At 47.0% G+C, this 5,875-nt stretch overlaps 1 long non-coding RNA gene across 2 annotated transcripts in view; it reads right to left on the reverse strand.

Moving 5' to 3' along the window:
- Window positions 1–5,368, reverse strand: part of LOC128699917 (uncharacterized) — a 14,400-nt gene extending 9,032 nt beyond the window's left edge. The window contains exons 1-3 of one of the 2 annotated variants that reach the window (XR_011394278.1): window positions 5,211–5,368; window positions 4,327–4,472; window positions 1,271–2,428 (exon numbers count right to left, since the gene is read on the reverse strand). This is a non-coding gene — a long non-coding RNA (uncharacterized lncRNA). Of the gene's footprint in view, window positions 1–1,270; window positions 2,429–4,326; window positions 4,473–5,210 lie in introns of those variants that run through there. The other variant, XR_011394277.1, reaches the window with a different exon arrangement.
- Window positions 5,369–5,875: the final 507 nt, after the last annotated feature.

Here is a 5,875-nt window from a genome sequence, read left to right on the forward strand (position 1 = left end):
TTCATAAATCAACAGCAGAATTTACTAGAGTAACTAATAGCCGTGCTATTAGTTACTCGAGAGTAATGCTGACCAATTTCAACAAAGCATCTGCAATGCCTAAGCTTGTTTGTTGGCCCTTATCGAGTTGAACATATCACGGGCAATAAGTATAAGGTTAGAGAAATTAGTACTGGTAAGTACAAAGAATCACATTAAGAACCTATGAAATTAGTATGCGATGTTGATGATATTGCTACCCAGACTAATGTGACAGATACTGACAATCCTCTTGACTTTGTACCCTCTACCTCAAATACTCAACCCGATTGTCGTTATTCTTTGCATATTCGACAAGTAATGAGAAACCCACAAGTATCTTTTGTAGATACTAGTTCAGATTGTCCTCAGTCAAGGCATGTGTTAGCCATTGCAGAAGAATTCGATCCACCCAAAGATGATAACCATTCTGCATATGTAAACCTTACTCTCACAGAATTGGGTTTAAATGTACATGGTCTGTATAATTAGATGTCCAAGATGAATGAAGTTTTCAACTGTGTTTTGTTAACAGCTGATCAGTTTTCAAATTTTTTTTTTTTCAGTGTTCACGTTCCCTCCGAATTCTGAGAAATTAACAGTAATGATCTGTGTGCACCAGATTTGCTGTTAATTTCACCTTGTATATATATTTATTCTTCCTAAGAATCTGTAGAGTGCATGAATACAGATCGATCGATCGATCAATTCCATCCTTATTGCACAATGATTTGTTCTTATAAGTCGTAAAGCATTACATTAAAACTTATTACATTAACACCCATTACATTAACACCCATTACATTAACACCCATTACATTAACACCCATTACATTAACACCCATTACATTAACACCCATTACATTAACACCCATTACATTAACACCCATTACATTAACACCCATTACATTAACACCCATTACATTAACACCCATTACATTAACACCCATTACATTAACACCCATTACATTAACACCCATTACATTAACACCCATTACATTAACACCCATTACATTAACACCCATTACATTAACACCCATTACATTAACACCCATTACATTAACACCCATTACGTTAAACTCCATTACGTTAACACCCATTATACCATCAATTAGTTCTAAGTTCCACATGTCTGTTATTGTATAGAATCAGCCCAGAACCACCTGCCTGTTCAGCCTATAGCATAGTAGTGTACGTCGAGACGACATACATAACATGACCGAGCTGTCAGCATAGTTGATGATCCCCCTTACACATGTTGTATAGCTTAGCCGAGTATCATAGTACCATGTGTTTTACATAAACGATCCCTAGGCCTAGTGACTGTATGATGTCATGGGATGCGGCATGAGTGGGATGCACTACCTCGCTCTCAGTTCATGCTTAGACCTACCAGGCAGCTACAGGCAGGTTGGGCTCCCTTACCACAGTCTGATAATATATAGTGTTACCATCCACAAGTGTGTTTATCTTCAACCATCATATCTCTTTTCAAACCCCCACGACACTGAGGATGTCAATGTATTAAGTACATTGTGTATTTATGAAGGATGTTGGTTGTGTTTAATTTGTCTTAGTGCAATATTAGATTATAACAGTACCAGTGTGGTTTTTGTCATAACATGTACCACTGAATTTCACATACGTATGTTTTTTGTAAATGCGGTTTTAAATAAAAAAAATTGATCTAAATATATTTTACACAAGTTCAGAATAACTTAATAAAGTATGAAATATATTTTTTCGTTAGGTTCTGAATGATTTTTGCGAAATTATTGCATACACAAATTTCTGCTTGTCTTATTCCACAATTAGTGTTGCTATTTAAGCCCAAAACACACGTTTTACCTATTCAGCACGACATATATACAGGGTGTTTTTAAGTGATGGACCGACTAATGCTGCACTCTATTGCTCCATATGTATACTTTAAAACATTAGTAATAAACATTTATATTCATTTGTGTAAGCAAGTTTTGTAAACAATGTGTGCAGTTACTGTCTTGCATACAAAGAATGGGTATATATATACACATTCATTATATTGGTCTCACAGCCCACAAAATTTGTTGGGAAAAATATGAGAAGAGAAAAAAATTGAATAAAATTAAAAATAATAATACGGAGAGCAGCAGAAGTCGCCGATGTTGCCGTCAGTCATTAACTTTGGTCAACTTCATGTGTATCTCGGTAAGTACTGATCCCAACAAAATTGTTTTATAACACTCACAGTAGCAGCAGCACTAGTGGTCGTGACATTACTAGTGGGAGCACTAGTGGTAGTGGCAGTGCTAGCTGTAGTATCAGTACTAGTGGTAGTGGCAGCACCTTTGTCATAACTAGGACCACACCTCAAGAACCAGCAAACCAATGTAACTGCTCAACCACGCACCACTGGACACCCACCAGTCTGTCAACAATGAACCTCGTTAATGCAACTATCCACACAAGAAACGCATATGGAGTCTTCAGTAACCTCTAAGATCGATTAACATCAGTGACTTAAGTGACACTGATGTTAAAGAATTTTTTTTTTTATATTTTATTTAGAATGACAGTACATATGCAGAGTACATACAATCATTAACATGGTACATCAATAAGGTACAAAGATAAAAGAAATTTACTTAAGGAGAGTACCGTACTCAAACACCTTCAAAATATTTTTACGATAAGGTATCTCGTATTTCCAATACCAATACCCAATTCAACCCTAATACACAGTAACATAGCATTGTGCAATCCATAATACTCCTTAAACAAAGCCCCCCTGTCCCCGGGCAACCAAACCCCCATTGACCACCTACACTCCCTTTGATCTTCCCAGGCCACCTCCACTGCCCCCGGGAACCCTACCTGGCCACCTCCACTGCCCACGGGACCCCTCCCTGGCCACCTCCACTGCCTACGGGACCCCTCCCTGGCCACCTCCACTGCCTACGGGACCCCTCCCTGGCCACCTCCACTGCCTACGGGACCCCTCCCTGGCCACCTCCACTGCCCCCGGGACCCCTCCCTGGCCACCTCCACTGCCCCCGGGACCCCTCCCTGGCCACCTCCACTGCCCACGGGACCCCTCCCTGGCCACCTCCACTGCCTACGGGACCCCTCCCTGGCCACCTCCACTGCCTACGGGACCCCTCCCTGGCCACCTCCACTGCCCACGGGACCCCTCCCTGGCCACCTCCACTGCCCACGGGACCCCTCCCTGGCCACCTCCACTGCCCACGGGACCCCTCCCTGGCCACCTCCACTGCCCCCGGGACCCCTCCCTGGCCACCTCCACCGCCCCTGGGACCCCTCCCTGGCCACCTCCACCGCCCCTGGGACCCCTCCCTGGCCACCTCCACTGCCCACGGGACCCCTCCCTGGCCACCTCCACTGCCCCCGGGACCCCTCCCTGGCCACCTCCACTGCCCACGGGACCCCTCCCTGGCCACCTCCACTGCCCCTGGGACCCCTCCCTGGCCACCTCCACTGCCCACGGGGCCCCTCCCAGGCCACCTCCACTGCCCCCGGGGCCCCTCCCTGCCCACCTCCACTGCCCCCGGGGCCCTTCCCTGGCCACCTCCACTGCCCCCGGGGCCCCTCCCTGGCCACCTCCACTGCCCCCGGGGCCCCTCCCAGGCCACCTCCACTGCCCCCGGGGCCCATCCCTGGCCACCTCAACTGCCCTCGGGGCCCATCCCTGGTCACCTCAACTGCCCCCGGGGCCCATCCCTGGCCACTTCAACTGCCTCCGGAGCCCCTCTCTGGCCACCTCCACTGCCCCGGGGCCCCAACCAGGCCACCTCCACTGCTCCGGGGCCCCTCCCAGGCCACCCCCACTGCCCACAGGGCCCCTCCCTGGCCACCTCCACTGCCCCCAGGGCCCCTCCCTGACCACTTCCACTGCCCGCACGACCCCTCCCTGAACACTTCCACTGCCCCCACGGCCCCTCCCTGACCACTTCCACTGCCCCCACGGCCCCTCCCAGGCCACTTCCACTGCCCCCGGGGCCCCTCCCTGGCCACTTCCACCGACCCCGGGGCCCCGGGGTCGGTGGAAGTGGCCAGGGAGGGGCCCCGGGGTCGGTGGAAGTGGCCAGGGAGGGGCCCCGGGGTCGGTGGAAGTGGCCAGGGAGGGGCCCCGGGGTCGGTGGAAGTGGCCAGGGAGGGGCCCCGGGGTCGGTGGAAGTGGCCAGGAAGGGGCCCCTGACCCGCCCACGGACCCCTCCCTGACCCCCTACACACCCCAAGGACCCCTCCCTGACCTACCCCCCCCCCGTGGACCCTTCCCTGACGCCTGGACCCAACAGTAGGCTTCACCTGGAGAGTCAACAACAGCAGCATGTGATGGTCGTACCAGCACCAACAGTTCACCGCTGCTCTAAGGTTGATCGTCCGTCTCCACTGCGGTGGACGTTCTTCGTAAGACGCATCGCCGCCTCCAGCGCTCCGTCCATCACTCAACCCTGCAACACATTTTTTTCAAAACAGTTTGCCACCATTATATTGCATCCAAAATAAAAGATATACTTCCACCATCACTCGAACCCTGAAGAACAAACGACTTATATACAGTGAACAGAAAAAAATAGAAGAAACACTTCTGCCATCACTCACGCAACTCCAGAATATATACCATTATGCCACCCACAAAATAAAAGAAGAAATACTTCAGCCATCACTCAAATTATTATACCCAAATTACTCCAGAATTATACAATGTTATGATCAACAGCCAAGACTTTAGTGACTAATTTATTACAAATAATATAGATCATTTAGTGACTACCCATTTCAAATAAAATATTAAATGAGCAACTGGGCCATTTTTCCCCTTGTATAAAAATATTTTTTGGCCTCTTGTTACGACCTACTAGACCATTTACCAGCAGGCTAAAATTACCCTCATTTATCACGTTATTTCTGCCTTAATATACAATTATAGGTTATCAGTTATATCAAGTATACTAGAATAATCCAACAATAATTTAAACTATAATTTACCTCATCTAGGTCATTATTTAGACTGATAATTCGTCTTTTTTTTTCCTTGATCGAAAATGAGCCAATTTTATTCCCTAGAGGAAGGCAATCACCCTCCTCCATTATTTATCTTATTTCTCCCTTAAAGCACAATTACAAGTGATATAAATTATATACAATTGTACTCTGATAATTCAGGTACAACCAACGCTATAATTTACCTCATCTGGTTCATTATTTCGTTGTAAATATCGTCTTTAAACTTGGTGCTGTAGTCTTGATCTTCCTTCTTGATGGTCGTTTTATTTACCTTCTGACAGCTGGCTTTGAACTGACCAATCAACGTCCACTTCACCCGGCAGCCTCGGCCAATCAGCATACGGGAAGGCCAGCCTCTCCACCAATCACCGTCCACCACTGAGAATCTTACGCATTTCTCACATATTATTTTTTTCATACTTTATTTAAAACGTTTCACAATACAAGTAGCTATAAAGTATAATAAACTGGCCACTAAATGGCTATAGGCAAAACTCCCAAATTACAATCCCTCCTCCGAAAATAAATACACCAATCTTAAGACAATATCACCCAACACACCTCACAATATTTACGCTAGACTCACAATGTACAGTAATATGAATCCTGTGTGTAACACAGTTGACGCTTCACTCCCCCCTTCTTGCACTCTCTCACACACACTTCACTCCCCCTTCTTGCACTCTCACACACACACTTCACTCCCCCTTCTTGCTCTCTCACAAACACACTTCACTCTTCCCCTTCTTGCACTCTCACACACACTTCACTCCCCCCTTCTTGCACTCTCTCACACACACTTCACTCCCCCCTTCTTGCACTCTCACACACACACTTCACTCCCCCC

The sequence above is a fragment of the Cherax quadricarinatus genome, chromosome 81 (assembly GCF_038502225.1).
Source record: "Cherax quadricarinatus isolate ZL_2023a chromosome 81, ASM3850222v1, whole genome shotgun sequence".
NCBI classification, from domain to species: Eukaryota; Metazoa; Arthropoda; class Malacostraca; order Decapoda; family Parastacidae; genus Cherax; species Cherax quadricarinatus.